Below are 20,970 nucleotides of genomic sequence, written 5' to 3'. Positions count from 1 at the left end.
AAGGATTTTACTCAAAAATTCCAATAGAAAAAATACTTTTCTATGAGAAAGTCAGAAAGAATACTTTTCATTCAAAAAGGAAGTTGTAAAAAGTGACAGCCCATGGGCTATGATACAAATTGTTATAAAACTTTTCATACGGTACTGTGAATGTTTTTTACATGTTATGATGGGTGCTATTGTCTACTACAACTACTGTATTCTACATTTACCAGAAACTCTTTGGAAATTAAGTCAGAACTTGATCTAATTCCTGCTGAAGTAAACACAGATTATTTCTGAAGACAGCTTTTTACACACACGAAGAGTTCACTATATTCTCATTGGGCAGGCTAAGCAGTAATAACCTTAAATTTTAGCACAAAAGATTTGGTCTTGATATTAGGAAGAACTCCAAAGCTGAGGCTTATGAAACACAAGAGTAGACTGCCTGCAGAGGTCATAGGGTATTTGTCACAGAAGGCACTGAAGACAAACCTCCATCAGGGTTCATTGTGCTTGGTGATCTCCTGCCTTCAAAGAGATGGACCTAATGCCTCCAGCAGCTCCTACTCAATCTTTCTATAAACCTAGGACCCCAAGAACCAGTTTTACAAATAGAATTAATGCAGCATGTTTCCTACAGGTTTGTCTTACAACTCATAATGCTTCCCTGCCCAGTCAACTCTCTCCTGTGTGCCAAGTGGCTTTCCTCCTCTGTGTTTCCCCCACCACTTCATGCTTGGCTAGCCAAATCACAGCGCATGCTTTGACCAGCCTGAAGTTACCTGTGTGCACCACCACTGACCAGGTGACTACTACCTCTGGGAAGACAGAAAGTGCAAGGTTATAACCTCCTTTGCAATGGAGGCATTCTTTTGACTCTCCTTTCTATACCTAGCCATTATCATCTCTATTCCTGCTAGACATCCAAGAATATATGTGAAAAATGGACATCATGGGTTAGCCCCAGCCAGCAACTAAGCACCACACAGCCACTCGCTTACTCCCCACTGGTGGGACGGGGAAAAGAATCAGAAGGGTAAAAGTGAGAAAACTCGTGAGTTAAGATAAAGACAGTTCAATAGGTAAAGTAAAAGACACACACACAAGCAAAGCAAAACAAGGAATTAATTCACTGCTGCCCATGGGCAGGCAGGTGTTCAGCCATCTCCGGGAAAACAGAGCTCTATCACATGTAACGGTTACTTGGGAAGACAAACGCTATTGCTCTGACCGTCCCCCCCTCTTCCTTCTTCTTCCCCCAGCTTTTTATGCTGAGCAGGACATCACACGGTGTGGAATATCCCTTTGGTCAGTTGGGGTCAGCTGTCCCAGCCATGTCCCCTCTCAGCTTCTTGTGCACCCCCAGCCACTCGCTGGTGGGGTGGGGTGAGGAGCAGAAAAGGCCTTGACTGTGTGTAAGCACTGCTCAGCAGTAACAAAAACATCCCTGTATTATCAATACTGTTATCAGCAGAAATCCAAACCATAGCCCTGTACTAGCTACTGTGAAGAAAATTAACTCTATCCCAGCCAAAACCAGCAAAATGGGTTAAAACAAATAGAGAAGTTATCTGAAGATAAGCAGAGTAACTGAAAGACAGATATAAACAGTGTGGTAACATTAGCCTTGTTAAAAATTGCACTTTGGATTAACCTCCAATGGGGCGAGTTTGTTAAAAGTTTTGTATCTTTTTCAAACTAAAAATTAAAAGAAAAAAAAAAAAGCAATGAAATTTTATGACACTAAGTTTCCTTAGCAAAGTTTCTGTAAAATACAAAGAGCTTTAAGTCATCACATGAATCACTGACAATTTAATCAGCTTCTGGGAGTTTGTCATCCTCATCAAGAGTTGAATTTAAGACCTTAAAAAAAAGTTCTTTCGCTCCATTTATGAACTGCTGCACCTACTGATTCAGCCACCCACACCACACTTTAGACTACCAGAGATTCAGCCAAGAATCCAGAAAGCTAATGTTCATCTTAGAGGCTAAATGAGCTCCTACCAATATAACCCCTAGGTCTCAAGAAGTAGCAGTGGAACATTTTCTTCAGATGGGAGAGCGTTAGGAAGTTATTAATACTCTAAAATGGAGCATCATCAGATGAGAACTCCTTTTGCCCAAATGCAGCAATCTTCACAGACATTTTTGAAAGCCTTCATGTGAACAGCAGTTAGAGACCCCATACACTGCAAGAGGCAGAGCAGGTGCCAGATTCACCTCATCTACGCTAGAGGTCTCCTGGAAAAGAACTGTAGACTGTTAACACGCTTAGACCAGGAGTTATTTTTCAAAATAAAATTACTTAGCATGTGGAATGAATGCATGTGGCATGTAACAGGGACAGCTTTTTAAAACTAAAGCTCTGTAAGTCACAATTTGGTCTTTTGCCAAATGAAATGAATACTGCCATCATGACAACAAAGCCCACAGTTCAAAGTTCTTGGGATGAGAGATCTTCAAACCTAAAACGTTAACATCTCAGATCCCCAAAAGTGTGAGCAGTGCACTTCCTGATTCATCAGTGAAATACTAGCACCAACAGTGTAGATGTCCTGTTTTTAACCTTCTTTATTGGTTACATAATTTATGATATATCTGATTAGGTCTTTGCAGGAAAGCCAGTGTTGAGATTTCTTGGCACCTCTGGGCAAAGAATCTTGCTAAAGTACAAACAAGTGCAACAATAACTAGCAGGTTAGCTATTTCTTCTGGCTTCTTTGGAAGAAGTCTTGTATTTCAGCTTTAAACAAATGGTCACCCTTTAAAGTGAAGAATAGTTGCATGACTTCTATGGTTCGATTTTGGCTACAGTCTGAAAAAACCCTGAGACTTTTTCTCAGAAAAGCGTTTGTCTCTCATTGAAAAGACGAGGGCAAAGTGTTCAGTACCCCATAATTTGAGCACCTGGTATACTGTCATCCAGCTCCCTGCAGATTTGTGGATAACGTGCGATTGACATTTCTGTAAATGAAATCAACATATTTGCAATACCTCATTTTGTTTTCTGTTCCTTGACTTTTACTGACATCCAGTGGAGACACACTCAAACCTCTTTCGAGTGCTAATACCAACTCAATTCTTGTAAAGCATCCCTAAGTTAAGTTACCAATAGGATGGAACGCCTGCCTTGAATGTACCTGGTTTTCAGAAGGTTCTGCCTCATTTAGTCTGTTCACAATACACATTCTTATACAAATTCAAACCTTAAAACTGTTTCATTATTTTCAACACCACTTAGTCCTAGTTCTGACAAAACCATTCTTATGGTTTAGTTTCTGTTGTACTGGTACAATTTCATATTCTCCTTCTTATCAACCTACAAATATAGGAAAACAGATGAGATAAAATGTCTGCTTCAAAGACTGTGTCCTCTCCACTGTCAAATGAAGCCATCTCGGTGCTCTCATCATCATTTGAAAGAAGGCCAGTGTATTATTTTTGTATGTGTGAACTCTGCTTACTGACTGGAGGAAGATTGTGAATACCATAATTAAACCTTTGCATAAGTGCACACAAGGCACAGATCCCAACAAGGGAGCATGTGGGATCCATTAACCAGAAACATCTTAAGAATAAATGGAAATTAAACAATCTTACCTGAGCTTCTTTCCTATCCTTCCCAACTAATAATAGCTCCTAGAATCCATACTTACTACTGACAGTTTAAACTCCAGCAATTCAACAATGTTCAGTGCTGTGGATTTGGTCAGGCTGAGCTGCTCAGCGGCACAAACCAAACCTAAAGCCCCCACTTCCCCATCCTATCCACACTATTGGCTGCTACTGAACAGCACACTCAGAAAAGCAGAGGTGTCCTCAGATTTACATCATCCAAAATGCCTACCACCCTTTCAAAAGAAAGAAAAGGGAGACATCTCCAGATTTGAGAACATGTGATTGCTACAAACTGAAATACCCGTATCTCAGGGTGGAACTTGTTCTCCCCTGAATACGTGCATGAAAATTGCATTTAAATTAAAGGGAGCAGCTAACATAGCCTTCTATGAAAAGTCTGTGCTTGACCATCAAATAGGGTCAAGCATGACAGAACTCATTACCCGTGGTGAGTCATTTTTTACCAGAGAAGTGTGTTCTTTGGTGTTCTTTGCCTAGGCAATTGTTAATTAACAGCAGGAGTGGGAGACATAATTTTCTTTCAAAACACTTTTTTTTTTTTCCTCCAAATACATAAAATGTCTTTGCATATTGGAAAGGGAGGTTCAGTCCTTAATTTCTCAGGTGAGTGGGTCTGACCTGGATACATAGGTTTCAAAGTATTCAAATAGCTTACAGTGCCAAATGAACAATTAAAAATTGGGATCAAACGGCTAGCAACAACAGACAAGACAGCTCCCACAACGATGCCTACAGAACAGGAGACACATGAGCTCACACTGTGTGAGATACAGGTCTGGTAAGTGAACAGCAATAGGAAAACTGAAATTGTCTTTACAGTGAAGTTATTGTAAGACAAACTGACACAGCGGATCACTCTTTTTATCTTAAAAATAATAATAAGTGGAATAACAATAGCAATACCAAGATGGGCTGAACCATCAATACTATTGCTAATCTCCTCAGATTCAGGCAAAACGTTTACAGCCGTGCATCCAAACTGTGTGGTTCAGTTGCCTCTGAAGGAAAAAATGATTCTACTAGATTCTCCTCATCTCAGTTCCAGTAAGGCAAAACAAGTGGGCAGTATAATCATTCTTGTGTGTCTCTGAACACAAGAGCAGGAATATGTTCCTGAAATGCATAATCACTCCCAGGACAGTGTCCTGGCATGTTTCAGATAATCATATGATGACCTTCTGGCCTGTACCTCAAACAGGCACACCTTCTTCATTTGTTTTCTTTAGGATGGATCTCCCTCTTACTTCACCTCCAGCTTAAGCTTCCTGCTTTCAGAATCTATTTCCCTAACAGACAGAGTGTGCTACCTAGCAAGGTTGGATGAGAAATTTCTCCATAGGCAGAAAATAATACATTATGTAAAGCCTGGGGTTGCGAAACAAGGTATCTCCACTCATCCTGTTCTTCATCAGAGAGAACTTTCAAAAACAGCTTCATTGGTTGTCAAGTATCATAGGTATACTGATCTGTAGAGGTGCCATCTCATACCTATCAATGTCAAAACAACAACAGGATGTGGCCCTGAGAAGGGCTGGTCATCTCATTAGTAGTCACTAATCAGTAAGATCATTAGTATTCTGTGCACACAGTCCCGTTAGCCTCCCTGGGGTGCTGCAGCTTGCATCCCTCGAGGGAAGGACTGGTAGGAAGCAGGCCACTAGGATGAAATCCCAATGCAATTCCAACAATATTCAAGTTCAGCTTTTTGTGGAACTGAGGAATCAGAAGCAAACAGGAGACAATTTCTTGCTGCACTGGGAGGGATCTGCGCTACCTTTCCATAGACATTTCACGCAGGTACATCATTAGGAGACCCAGGTTTAGAATCTGAATCTATATGCTGTGATGTACTGTGTTAAAATCCTGAATGACTTTTATAGCAAGAGTAGGCTGCTCCACAAGGGAAGGCCATCTGGGAGATGACAATGACAGCAAGATGATCAGGGACAGTATTTTCACTGTCAAGGGCATAATCCCATACTAGCTGGGCAAGGCAAGCAGGGTTGTTTATGGTATGGTAAAGCAGTAACATTCCTGTAGTTAAAATGCACAGAAGCAAACAGAAGCAACAATATTCATGTTCCAACTTCAGGACTCCGTTTTCTCACATTGTATGCAACTAACTTGAGAAGTCAATTCCACCCTTCTTAAGCACTCCCAAGCCCTAACACAGATATCCAGGCAGGGTAGCCAAGTTTTCTTTATAACAGAAAAGTAAAAGCTTCTAAAACGCAAGCCAGCAGACTGTTACAGACAGAGAGAATTACATTGCTCTGATGTGTTTGTTTGGATACTAATCACATAGTACTGCAAACAGAGGACATTTGAACATTACTTGCTTTCAGCTGCGAATGACTAGGGGAGAAGGTGGAGAAGTTTAAAAAAAAAAAGAAACACACAAAAAAATACCCCAAACCCCAAAACCAAAACAAAACAGGCAAGCCCATAAGACTGTCTTTCAGAAAGGACAAAACCAAATATTTATTAAAATATTCATTTTACACAAATTGCCTCGATGTGCACCATACTTCTCAGTGTCTCAACTCATCTGAAATGTCAGCTGTAAGCAGTATGTTAAATACATTGACAAGCTGTCTCATTTCATTTTACATGCAGCTCTTTGTCTTTTGGAAGTACTTTCTTTAAGACTTTCTGCAGTTTTCTCAGTGAGTTATCTTACACATACCCGCCCTTGCTGGAGAAGTTTTAATGTGGCACAGCCTACATCCATGATTCTGTTACAAATGATTGATCAGTAACACCTCTCTTTACATGCAGGCCACCATCACAATGGAGTTAAGAGCAAATTCTTAGTAAGTGCCTCAGTGTACACCCTCTGAAATACAAACTGACGTTTGGATTACGGTCTGTGCAGTTCATAGCACAAAAGGACTCAACCCTGTACTGGAGTTTAGATACCAAACATCATATGAATGTAGTATTTTAACAGTAATTATCCTGCGTATCTCAGATGTGGGGTCCCAGTTTATGATCCAGATCTTAGAACAAAATCTGCCTGCCTACCTACCTGAAAACTACAGTTCGCCTGAGCACCACATTCCTACACATTAGATAAGCCAAATTAGCGCAAACACTTCGGTAAACATAAACTCAGGTGACTTGGACAACAGCATGCAAGTTAGACATCAACAGAGGGAATTCTGAACTCCCTGTTTCTGTCTGAGAAGGTTCTGCCGCTTAAATGAAAGCCACAGGCTGATGAGGGATCTGACAATACTTTACGCTCCCACACTGGAACAGCGTGTGTCAGGTGCAGCATTACAGCTTCATGCAAATTACACACATCAAGATTTAAGACCAGATCCTGTCTCTTGTAGAGGAATCCTATTTCCTACAGATCCTTCATAATCAGTATTTTAAGCACATGACAAGAGCTAATCCTTCATTCCTGGTACATGCAAACTGTAGCGGGATGCATGATGGAGTTGAAAGGAACTCACTGTTGTTCCCCAACCTTGGCTAGCTGCAAGAGACATTAAACCAGCAATGGACTACTAAAACATCTGCTCCTGGGATGGCATCTATACTTCGGGCAGCCAGAAGCTCCACTTCACCACATGCCTGTTCTGGCTCCTTCTAATAATGAGACCAGATGCTAGAGAGGAAACAAGTTGTCATAGGAGACAACCAAGCTACTTCTAGGGGCTTATATCCCAAAAAACTCCTGTGGGCAACTTGTCCCACTGAACAGCATCCTTCTGACCTCTCTCACTTGACACTGCCTCAGACTGGGCTCAGGAATGAATACCTTGTCTTAGGAGGCACACTGAGGCTACATTTTTTTGATGTAGCCAGCGTAGGCCCCACAAGTGTAACTGCTACAAGGCTACTGAAAATTATGGGCACAAGCATCTGCCCCACAAAGCTCTGCTTCATGACTATCTTTACCTCTCCTAATCACTTGCAGTGTCGTGGCTCAGATATCATAGAATCATAGAATAGTTTTTGTTGGAAAGGACCTTTAAAAGTCAGCTAGTCCACCCCCTCTTGCAATGAGCAGGGACATCTTCAATTAGATCGGGTTGTTCAGAGAACCATTATAACTGAGAACCATTAAAAATTTCTGATCCATGCATAAATAGCACAAATTACATTAAGCAATAAGGTTTTCTTAAAAGAAACTAATTATACCCACAAGAATATAAATTCAGTAACACCTTAACACAATAGTGAAGTGTCACAGGTGACTTATCCAGCATTCAGAGTGTATATTTTACTTGGGCTGTACGTTACGAATAACATGTGCCATTAGGTGTTAGCAAGAAAACACAGTTTTACCCTGTCTTACAACATATGTATAGACAAGTGCAGGTTTCCCAGGAGGTTTAAGCAGATTTGTGCTACCACTAGCAGAAGTGTGGGTGGAGTGCACACATCATGTTGTCTGAGGTAGCTGCGGCCATGCCTCCCTTCGACCTAAATCAGAGGTGGCCCTGTCTGTGGCAGATTAATATCCTCAATTTGAAAATAAATTATTAGGCTACAAGAGAACTTTTTCAAACAAAACTAAATCGTTGTAATTCAAGAGTCAAAAGCCCCTCACACTTTAAAGAATATTCTGATGCAGGATGTGTGGAAACAAACCAACTGATGCAGGAAGTGCCTTCCTCACACCTAAATATTTAGAAAATACAGGACTGCAGTCAATAACAAACAGCATGAGGCAAATATAAAATGTAAAGTCTTTGTGTGCATCAGGAAAGCAAACAAAGAATGAATCTTCAGATGAGTCAATACAGACATCAACCACAAAAAATTATACATGCAGCACAGCCCAGCTAAGGCCATGCTGTACAGGTTTTGTAACACACAGAAGCCATTAAGGCGTATTTAGGTAAGATTCATATTACACCAAGCATATGTAAGAAACACTTCACAGTAAAAACAAAAATTGCTTCCCCTTAACCATCTTTCTAGAAATAAAAGACAAATGCTACTTTTAATTATCACAGATTAAAGAAAAGCCTATTAAAGTATTTTTTCCATAATAAAACCATTCAAAGCTAGGTCACAGCTGGTCTTTGCACCAATATACAGCAGGTAGGAAACAGGAAAAAAAACTGCGGGCCCTTCTCCTAACCTACTGTAAGGAACACACAATTTTAGTTCCTGTTTTAAAGGTCAGCAACAATTGCTCTATCCCGAACCATGCACAGGGATAAACACACGCCACCAAGAGTTTCGCACGTATTCAGAGCGGGAGATGTTTCACCAGAATCACTGAGATGTTTCATGACGCTCTGAGTTAAAGTGGGACAGCTCGGGCAGCAGAGAACCAGCCCTGAGCCTGAAAGCTGAAGCCAGATGCAAGTTGAAAATAGGGTGCAAACTCTAAACAGAGATGATGATTAATCACTGGAACTAGCTACCAAGAGACGCAGCAGACTCTCCACCCCTTGAGATCTCTGAATCACTTCAGAGCAGTTCTCTGCAAGATCTGCTTAGCCAAACAAATGTTTCTCAGTACTAGACAGTTGAGATCGGTAACGTGAAACCACCTGTATTACAAAACAAATCCCGCAAGGCGATCTGATGTCCTTTCTGGCCTTACGACTTGGATGATTCTGAGAATCACACGCAAGTACCTCCACAGGATCAGGACCCTGGACTGCAAGTTACTCGTGAAAAGAGAAACGTCTTCATACTTATTTGTAGAACACTATATACATAAACATATAACATGTAAAAAGCATAATTTCCACAGCCACTATGAAAGAACATGGCTAATCTAATAAGGTTTTCTCTAAGCTGAATTTTAAGAAGCATAATGGAAAGAAATAGGGTTTTAGTTAACTCTAGGGAAAATTAGTTTTCTCAATTCTACAATTTCACTTAAAATAATGATCAGTTTTTACATATAACACTATTAAAAAGTTCAAATTAATCACAAAACTTTAAATTACTTCACATATTAAAAGCTACACAGATATTTCCATATCCCCATTTCTGGAGTGACTTTATAAAATTTTAAGCCTGCTATGCAAAACCTGACATACCTAAATCCTAAAGGCTTGGCAAACATATCTTCTACCACCAGTCCTACAAATAGGTGCATAATATTGCAGTTTTCAGCACATAAGAACTATCTTGCTTGTCCACCAAAAGATTTCTCTCTTAAAATCTTTAGGTGCTCTCTTAGAATAGCAGTCTTTGCTTTCTCCTGCAGTTTAGGTCAGCAGTCCTTTTACTTGGCTGGTTGGCCTCTTTCATAATGTGAAAATTAAGAAGTTAATATCGCAGGAAAGATCCTGTGCTCATTATAGTAAACAAATTATGAGTAAAGCTGTGTGAGGTTGGGATTTTTTTTCTCAATTCAGTTGTTTAATAATAATAAAAACCCTTGTGCTTGGATTAAAAGAACTTTGAAATTTATTTATTTATTGTAAGAGAGAGAGGTGTCAAAGAAGACAAGGAAGTTTCCCATAAAATGTACCCTCCTTTGCATTTCCAGTCTTTCCTCCCTGTACTGAAACAAAGAACATGCCGCTCACGCTTACACACGATGTAATTTGTTTTGAACAATTACAAGAGTGAAAGAGGACCAGCAAGGGCCAGACTCGCAACTTGTGAGAAGTCATCATCCGTCTCTTCACCCAGTATCGAACTGATCACAGACTGGTCAGAGCACTCACACACACACATTGCACTTCAATCTCAGTACCAAGTTTAAAATCTCTTCACTGCCCAAGGTGATTTGAATACATTTATTTTCTGTTTAAGGAAAATGTCCAAGCCTCCACGCATGGAATATCTATGAAAATGTCTACAATGTCTCCTGCTAGAGCTGTTCTAAAAAATTAAAAATACCTGAGAAGATGACCATATTACAGCACTCACACTTGGGAGCTGGGATCTATGCATTTCAGACCTCCTCTGTCAAACTAGGACAGCTTCTGCAGGGGAGAGTGCATACTCCCTCCCCCACAACATCCTCCAGTAATTTGCTTATGGTCCTCCTGAAGGTTCATATATTCTATTTGCCAAACCTTCACAGCAGAGAATTTAAGCCTCCCATTAGACTTAGAAAGGAAAATCTTTATTATTCCTGATAATTTTACCCGTTCTCCTTCCCCTCCTCCCTTCCAGTGAAAACTGAGCTCGGCATTTGACTCCAATTTTCAAGTTGTCTGAGGACAAGAACCTGGAAGAAAGTAGATTCATTTCAATGAAGTGAAACTTTGAAGGAAAGAGAAAGAAGTCAATGTGTGAAAAGCAGAAGGAAAACCTCCCTTCCCCAATTTAAAAAATATGGGGTTTTTTCCTGCTTTAAAACAGAACCACTGACAATCTTGACATTGTTAAATACATACACAACTGGAACCTGCAATGTTCTGATTTGCCTCTTGCTATCACCCATCTTCCTCATTTTGTTCTCCAGATGCAGCTTGGACATCCTAATCCAACCTCCCCATTTCAGTAACACTTAAAACTCACACTTAATTTGGGGCATGGGCTTTTTCAAACCCATTTGTCTAAATGGAGGGATTAAACGCTTTGAACCCTGGCTTAGCTGTACTGAAGCAGAAGCAGAAGTAAAGCTTCCTAACAAGCCTTTTACATAAATAGTCAGCTTTACAGTTTCAGTCTACAGACTGAAGGATGGATGGAGAAAAAGCACCAGGGCTGTGAAAGGAAAAACAAAAACCTTCAAGCTGAAGTTTATACTCCTATATTAGACTTTTGGCAAAGTCAAGATTCAGGAAGAGGATAAAACAGACCTCATCAAAGGTGTATAAACTGTACTGGAACATGACAGGAAAGTCTCTCGTCTCCATCAATATTTTTCTTTTGCACATATAAATCAGGCTAGGTGTTTTAAGATACTACAAAGTCTAACTAATTGTGTACATCAACAATCTACACATGCTTTGAAAGCCAAAGAAGGTTTTGCTACCAATATCCATGCAGATGCAACCATGCTTGGAAAGTACAATAATTTATGTAACTCAAATTTTCAGAAGTACTTTTATCTGATATTCTCTCTCTTTTCTTCCATGGTAAAAAGCATCGTAGAGAACAAAAGCAAAAGAATAAAAAGCCTTCTTAAGTTTATCACAACAAATTCTGGAGAATGGAATATATTCCTACATCACGTACATCAAAATGTGGACCAGTTAGTTAAATATCTCTTTGAAGAGGTTGAAGAATTTAAAACAGAGTAGTAATGATCCACAAGAGTTGTGCAGCATATTACAAATATTTCTTTTAAATAGTTCAAGATTTTGTGACAGAACATCCACAAAAATGGTATATTTTGTTTAAAGACTTGTTTCTAAATTGTTTCAAAAAGTTTAAATAATTTAATGGTGCACCACCATGAACTTAAATCAGTATTATAAACTTTGCTAAATTTGCAATAATAGAAAAAAAAACCCAAAATACCTGTTTGCTTTCTCTGAAATGCAAAAGAAATGGAAAATTTTAACATCTCATTTACAAGTTTTCAAAAAGGCCTACTGCCATGACAAGTCCTGCATGTTGTGGCCTTGTGGATTCAGATTAATTGCCTATTACCTAACTACAAAATATACTATTTAGAACCAGTTCTTTATTTTACACACATATATATCTATATTATCATTGATTTTGATGCAAGTAGTCTAATTTACAACAGAAAATGTAGCCTTCACTGCCAGCTAGTGAAAAGAAAGTTAAAAGCTAAAACAGTTTAAAAGGAGATAAAGATATAAAAGCACAACTAGAATGTCATTTTCCCTTGCTGGGGGACAGTAATCTGTGCGTCTGCCTTTAATTTCTTATTAGAAGTAAGTTTTAAATAACCTGCCTTAATATTATCCTTCTCTCAACCTACTGGCACACAGTGCTGCATTTTTATCATAGCTGTTGTAACAACTTTACCTTCAAGCCGAGCTCTCAGGGTTAGGCGAGTCAGGTATAGTATAAGGACCTGAACAGTCATTTAAGAAAATAGCGATTTCTAGTTATAGCAGTTGTAGAGAAAAAAAAAATATCCACAAGTCTGGTTCAATTATGCCCTAGTGACTCAAAACTCAAAATTATGTTATCACACACAGTGCGTCACTCTTAAATGATTTTGAAGATCCCTCTCCTCAGTTACAAGCTCTTGGATGATGGCAAACAGGCACGTGGCCGTCAGCCTACTTCCCACATGGATCCCCCAAACAACAGGAGATTATTTTCAACACACAGATGAAATTTCTGTACAGGAGAGAAATACTTATCTTAGACAGACAGCACAGAAATAAATCCTATAATTTCTCAAGCTGTTTATACAAAGGTGCAGAAAAAAACATAAGGAAATAAAGGTCCTTATACTTGTAGCGAATCAAACAGTAGTCTCCTCACAGATGTAATCCTCCTGAGAAGTTCCTACACCAGAACACTTTGAAAATTGAGCATATTCATCTTGCCTACTTCCTTGAACTCCCAAAAGAACTAGTTTAGGTACTAGCTTCCCACCCACAGAGCAGATGTTTCTTCCCTTCATTAGGGATTTGAAGTCCAGCAAGATTGGTATTGGACTCAAATGTGGTCATTGCATATTTTAAAGATTACTTCATTGAACAGTAATTGCATTAAACAAAAACAAAGTGGCAGTAAAACATGTTTCAGTCCCTAAACGTTAAATAAAGCTGGTTTGGGCTGCAGCCTTCAGTGTGCATTACAGAGGTATTTATGTATTGTTGAAAAATTACCACAGAAACTGAGTCATAAACCTCATTTACATGAGGGTATTCAGTATCAAAGAGAGGCCTTTATAGAAATTCCAGGGGGTCCCATGCAAGCTGAGAAGTCAGCAAGAACCATTATAACCAAATATAATTTATGTGCATTCTTGGGTCTAACGCTGATATCGCAAGTGAGAATGGCACCCACCGATGGCCACATAGTACCCATTAACATGGAACTTGCTGGGTCTCAGAGTCCTGAACTGTCACAGCAAAAGAAGGAAGTTAAATTAAAAAAAAAAAAAAGCTGACTTGCAAAAGGCAGCTCACTGAAAGTAGCAATTCCTCCATTATAATAATGCTATATATATTTATTATCACAGAGGGTCTTAACAGCTGTGGTGAAAGTTAAAATTATGCAATACGAGGGAAAGCTTTACATAGCACAGCTAAGTTGATTATTGTAATTCATAACTGGAAGTGAAAACACACATCCTGAAAAACCCTCCATCTGGCATAAGAGGTGACAGCCTGTTCAGCAATACAGATAACACTGAACACATCATCATCTTTATGCTCTCATTGAATACTTAATCCCATCAAAGTCAGAGTGGTGACATTCAAAGACCTTCACAGAATCTGGCCAAAGGAATCACCATTTGATCCAGACCCATGTCCATTAGCTGCACGTTACTGAACATACATAATTCTTGACTGATAAGGAAAAGACTAAAGATTCACCAGAAAAAGGCCTGAACACAATTCATTCTCAGGAGGCAAATGAATGAGCAACAATTCTTGCTACTTCCCAAACACATGGGAGTCAGATGTTCTTCCGCAAGGTTTTCATTTCCTCACCTATAAATACATCAAAGCGATCACAAATTAATGTTTACATGCACAACAGTATATACTAGCGGCAACACCTGAATATGCTCATAGGCAAAAGTTAAGTAATGCTATGAAGGGTCCATCAGTTTCTCACCGGTATCAATACAACAAAAAGAAAATTTTGCAATTACTACCACGCTCCATGGGAAATATTACATGAGGTCTAATATAGATAGTTTTGCTGTCATCGTCGGTCAGGCTGATGACCATACCAACAGTCTTAATATTTTCCATTAGGAGATAATGCCTACACCTGTTTAAAACAGATAAGGCAGATAATCTACATGATTTCACAGAGAAGCTAGACACTTAAATGCAATGCAGGTCTGACCTGAACACCATTATTGTGTATAGACGTGAAAAGAACAGAAGAAGAAAACATCTGAGACGGAAAGAAATCTAAGTGTGCTTGCTGCAATTTGCTAAGTAGAGCGGGGAAACTCCATCCCAGAAGACTAAAACACCTGACATAAGAAATTGCAAATCCAGGAGAATAAATTTTTAATACAATCCATTCTTTCTATAGGGATTCCCTCTAGAATTCCCTCCATAGAAAGAGATGATACTACATCACTGGGGAACAAAAAGCACAGCAGCTGCATTTTAAAAAGAAAAAAGATGTGAGGTCGCTGCAAATTAAACTTAAGGCCTAAGATTATATTAGCTTGTTCCCAGTAGTATAAAAGTCTTTAAAACCAACCTAAAATGCAATTAAAGACATAGACAAAAAGGCTATTTGATGACATTACCATTTATCAAAGGCAGGTAGTGCCAGCATAGCCTATACTTTCAGAGGATAGCTAATTTTCTCGAGAAATAATACAGAGTAGATCTTAGCTATTCAGATTTTAATAAAGCATTTGGTGACATGCCACAAGGGGAAGTTGTTAAAATGGAGATTGATACAGAAATATTACATGGGGTAAGATAGCTAAAGTGGGGACTATGAAAGCCTTATTCCAAGCTGCAGAAGGTCTAATAGAGCTCCTCCAGGCATAATCTTTACACCAACTTTTTTTTTTATAATAGCCTTGGCACAAAAAAATAGGTACAAGAGGATGAAATCTGCTGAAAAGACCAAGCCCTGATTCTACCAATGTGTTTGAAGTATCATTCAGGAAAACCCAGAGTTTTCAGAAACAGGCTGAAATGCAGTAACATGAACGTAAGGTGATAAACTTCAGAACCCAAAAGTAGAAGCTTTTTGTTTGGAACCAGCACAGGAGAAGAGCAGGGTGCAATCCCAGGATCGATTCAGAGATGACAGTGAGCCACCATGGACCAAACAGCCCAAAAGAGGCAAATGTGATTTAACAGTGTGTCGAATGAGACACCTGCACACATATTTCTCATCTGCAATGCTGTGTGTACTTCTGGTTACTTGCACACAAGTAGGAAATAGTCAAACAGGAGAATGATGCTATGAAAAGTGGAGGAACAGGGCAGCTTACCCTGCAAGAGAGCTAAAGAGAGTTTGGCTTATTTAGCACTGCAGAAAAACTGAGAGGGAATATGATTAGTCCCTGAATATATATTTTTAGGCAGCAAGTTGGAGGGGGAGGAACAGTCTTCAAGATGAAGGAGAAGACATGTGAAGCACAGTCCAACCTGATTCGTTTTAGTCCTTGGCTGGCAAAGAAAACCCCCTAATCTATCGTGTTTAACATAAACTACACTGATTTTGGAAATCATCACGAGAGTGTGGAGGAGCACTGGCCCCATTTCAGGCCAGTGAGTTGAATTCTAGACAAACCCCTGGGCATATCTTCAGCTGGTTTTGACTACTATAACCACCTTCAGAGCAGACTCTTACTCCGCTGTGGTTCAGCCCCCATGTTTCTGCAGAAACTGCTGAATGAAGGACGTAGCCTCAGCAGCAACTGCTGGACAAGTGACCGTTGTGAGGTTAGAAATAACGTACCTAGACAATTTAAATTTACCTCAGAAGAACAGAGTATTCAAACACCGCCTGAGGAGCACTTCTTCAAGTCCTGCAGAAGCTCTGCTTTCACAGCAGTCTGAGCTGCAGACAACAGAAAGCAAAAGAGAGTTTTAAAAATGTTTTAAGCAGGAGAGATGAACTGAAAGTTAGGGACTGTTTGAGGATCAGAATTTGCCATCTAATACAGCTCTTGGAGGGTGTTCAGCTAGAAATATGAATAAAATAGACTGTGTAATCGGAGAATTACGAGTGAAACTGGCAAAGCTTATTAGCGATGCTGATAAGTTGTTAAAATTTGGCTAAACTTTAAAGACATGATGAAGGTGGCTCAGGGGGAGTGTGTACCATTATGCAAAATTAAGCACAGAATTTCAAAACCAATAAGTCTGAGTGACAAGTTGGTTAAGTTAATTGCAAGTAAAAATGGAGCTCTAAAAATTACAGGGAGCATAAAACTACAGCATTGTTACTTCTAAAAAGAAAAATCAAAGGAATGTAACGATGGTACTTGAAGCGCATAAAGGAATAATGAAGCACAAAATGCGAGGAGTATTAAGACTAACAATAAGGGGGTTTTTCAAATACATTGGAGGGTTTGAAAAAATGCTAGAGAACAAGCAGTTCCATAAATAAGGTGACAGAGTAAGGAAATATTTGCTGTTGGAAAAAAGAATTAACAGAATAATTCATTCCTCTTTTTGTATTTGCATTTCACGAGCAGAATATTATTAAGTATAAGACCTCAGAGAGCGTACTGTGGTCATGAGAAATTCTAAAGACTGAGATTAACCTAATACCCTTGTTTAATGTTAACGAGCATCCGAGATCTCGCTTGAACTAAAGTGTTGAATCTTGAGCTTGCCTTTCATTTTCCATTCTTTTAAAAAGGTGAAACTTCTTTTAGGAGAAAAAGCTTCATCATCATTCGTAACAGAAATGCAAATCCAGCTAGGAGCTCCTGTTAGGTCCACAGTCGCTTGCTGTCACTATGAACATTCATTCAGAACGGCTTGTATTAGGAGCAGTAGTAAATCACCATCTGTTGACCACATTAAGCTCAGTGAAGCTTGTGTGAGTCTTTAGTAAGATCTCTAGACATTCCCTGTGACTAAGCATGCTTCTCTGCGTCATTCCCAATCAGTAACAAGGGGAACTGTATTATCCCCCAAATTACGATTATTTCAGTTTTCCCTGGCAGAGTTAAGGACAAACAAACCAAAACCCAAAAACCCTCAAACAAAGTTTTCCTGCTCTCTAAAATGCAACCTCATCCTGCTGTTCAACTTCTTTCAGAGCCGCAGCCGGTCACTGCCTGCTCTCGAGCACCAGCTCCAGAGGGTGGCTGCGCACCGGCAGCAGGGCTGGCCGGCGGGCCCCTGTGCAGGCAGGACAGCGTGCGCCGGTGACGGGATGGGGGATCCCCATGTGGGGGGTGGGGGGGGGGAAGGAAAACAGCATGTGTGCTCATTCATGTGAAAGTTACTGTCAAGCACACAGCCACAGCAGCAGAATTAAAGTTGCAAGGGGTACTCTCTCCTAAATTTTCAGAAATGAACAATGCTTTTATCATCAAAGGGCTTGCTGGTTTGGAGGTTTTCGGTTGTTCTTCCCTTTGCTTGCTCATGTTTAACAGTAAGAAATGCACAGATGGAAGGGATACAGTGCAGTGCCAGGGAGCTCCCTGGAAGACGGCAGAATGAAAACCTTTCTCATCACAGGGCTGAGCTGGACAAGAGAGGCACTACATAATCTAGGGGGAAAACTCATTCAAAAAAACCTGACAAATGCACAAGTATTGAACAAGGACACAGCTATTTTCACATCAAAGTTTCTTTCAAGGAGATAGAATATGCTGAGGATCAAATGGAAGTAATGCATTTAAAGAAGTGAACGGTTATATGAGTTGTGACAAGCTTTATTCCATTCTTTTGGACTTGCCTATTTAGCTTTTGGTGAGACAGATGAAGATTAAGTTTCCCTTGATGTTTTTCTTTTCTCTCTTTTTCTGGAGGGTGGATACAGCAATTGGATTTTGGTTTGGTTTGATTTTTCCCCAGCATAAATAGTTAATGAAATAAACCAAACAACTCTAAAAACTGTAGAGTGAAAAAAAAAACAAAAAACCAACCCAAACCCTAAAAAAGGAATGGTGTGGGGTGAACGCTGTTTGCAGTTGTTTCTCAGATGGAAGGCCCTTGGCTTGTTTCTCTTCCTACACAACGCTGGTGCTCACGGTAGTAAAATGCTGCGGTCTGAGGCACTAGCAGCCAAAACAAACATAAAGATAGCAAAAAATAGAGGAAATTGAGACACTGAGCCATAAACATTAATGTTTTAAGACAGTGATTCAAGGAGTTCAGCGTTAGTAATCCGGGTGTGAGTGATTCTCCACACGCCGAGGTATAGAAAAAGCACAGGATAGTTCAGAAATCTACACGGATACGGTCTTCAGTGCTTTCTGACTGGTCACAATAACCTTGTAGCATATCTGGGAGTATGTCGTCAAACCCCATGACAAAATTAGTCTAGTGACTACATCACTTGATCATCTTCTTGTTAGCTCGGCTAGCATGCTAATGCGCTGCAGAACAAACACAATGTACTACGCTTGTTGCCTCCTCCTCTAGCTTTTACTTCAGCTATCTGCCCTTACACAGAATGGATAAACAGTTTTCTTGCCAAATAGTAGTGGATTAGCCACAGCAGTGGTGACGACAGCACAGTGTGTGGAAGGATAAGAGTTACAATAGATATTCCCAAAGCAGTAACGTGAGCCGGGATAAGGCGGGAATGAAATGTCATCATCTAGACGAACATTTACACACTATGGAAATGATGACTAGTATTTGGATTCAGCAGAAGGGCGAGTTCAACGTCACAGCAACTCCCAACAAAGCTTATCAGACAAAGGTCATATATGCTGTACTTCAACCCCATAATCCAGTTCTCTAGCTTGAATGCAGCCTTTATAGCTAAAATTTATTCCATATAGTAAGACAAATTATTAATACTCTAATAGTCACACTACATTGCCTGTGATTGGAAATCAGTTGCCTTTGATATTCTTCCAATCCAGGACCAGTCCTGGGAACTACTAAACATCTACATTTCACATCTGCCTGAAAGCCCTGCCAATCCTCAGAGCTGCTCAGGCTAGGAAAATGAATTGAACATATAGCTGAGAATAAATAAAACATGGAAGATTTCAAGGTGCCTGGAACAGTTGAATTGAAATCCACAATTATTAGCAAACTGATCAGGACATTCAGTTCTGCTACTGTAGTAAAATTCTCTACCACTTTCTAAGCTGGACCATGTTGACTCCATTTTATACACAGTAAGAATGACCAAAGCGCAAACACTCCTAAGAGCAGCACGTAAACAAGATGCTAACGCTTCAGGCCAGCTTCCAGTCCTACCACAAATTTTCCATGCATCCAGATGGTCTGTCCACTTTCCTATCTGAAGCCATGGAAAATGGGCACATTGTATGGAAAACTAATTCCAAATTGCAAGGAGCTCTGGCATTGCTGGGATGGCAGTGGAAAATGGCCCCAAGAACCTCGTCCGAGGTGCCAGAGACTCTCTGGCAGACACGAGACCAGAAGTACGCCTACAAGCATCAGTCCTGTCCCTTATTGGAAGGGACTACCGTTCCCTCCCCTGAAATGTCTATTGATTGATATAATCCCAATTATTTCAAAATTATTTGGTGACTCTTATGTCATAACATTACACTATTCCTGAATTAACTGACACAGGGAACACTCTGGTTCACAAAACTTTCCATGAGTCTGGGAAGTTTTGTTAGGAACAATTTATTAACATGTTTTTTGGGCCCATTATTTACTTCCATTTCTACCTGTCTCATTACTGGATGTCCTTCTGCTCTTTTCAGCAAGCCACTTATCCTCTCAGTCATTTCTGGTGCTTATCCCTTCCCTCTTAGTCTCCAGCAAGTCTGGAGCTCTCTCTGGTTCACTGCCTGGGTTATATTTCATTACGGCTGCCACATTATCTGCAGCAACCATCATTAAGAAGGCTGCTGCATTATCACTAGAAAGGGAGCAACGTTTCAACAGCTTTGTGTGGCAAATGCACTGGGGGAGGGTTTCTGCTGTCTCTTGCCAAGTTCCCCTTGCTTCACTTTCCCCATTGGCTCTCCTGCTTTGTAGTTCAGGTTCTGAATTTATCTCAGGTTCCTTCTGTTTTGCTCTCATTAAGAAGGCATTCGGGCAGCATTATTTTCCCCTCATGATGGGAAATTTGTTCCAGGTCACTGCTGAGCTGTAGACAGTCTCCTTGAACATGTAACCTGTAATGAAATGAACGATTGCCCTATCGGTTGCCAAACTTTTCATGCAGGACTCCCCATCCCCACCCAATGGCTCCCCACTGATCTGGATGGATGTAAAACAACAGGGGAAAGAGAAAAGTGTAAATGAGAAACTGGAACTGTCCTTCATCTCCTGACATATGTTTAGTAATGTATCTTGGGCAAGCCCTCACTCACCAAAAGTGTTTGGGCTTTGAAAACTACAGAATAGCTGGGCTATACACCCAGCTGCTGGCAGTTCAATGTTTTCATGTACATACCAGCCATGTGGAGATGCCTTAAGTTCTTAGATGTTAATCCAGCAGTTACTACGAATGAAAAAAATCCTAGAAGCACCAGCACTACCAAAAGTAAAGATTATGTCTCAGAGGTGTTACAACCTAACTGACAGAAGAGGGTTGTTTTATAACAAATGCCTGTTTCTAGCCATCCCCATCCAAACCCATGCTGCCATCCTCTTCTAAGCCCAAAATCAAACTGCTGTAATCTTAAAGAAGAGTAAATTT

This window comes from Phalacrocorax carbo, chromosome 3 (genome assembly GCF_963921805.1).
Source record: "Phalacrocorax carbo chromosome 3, bPhaCar2.1, whole genome shotgun sequence".
NCBI classification, from domain to species: Eukaryota; Metazoa; Chordata; class Aves; order Suliformes; family Phalacrocoracidae; genus Phalacrocorax; species Phalacrocorax carbo.
Note: the sequence above shows the minus strand (reverse complement) of the source record.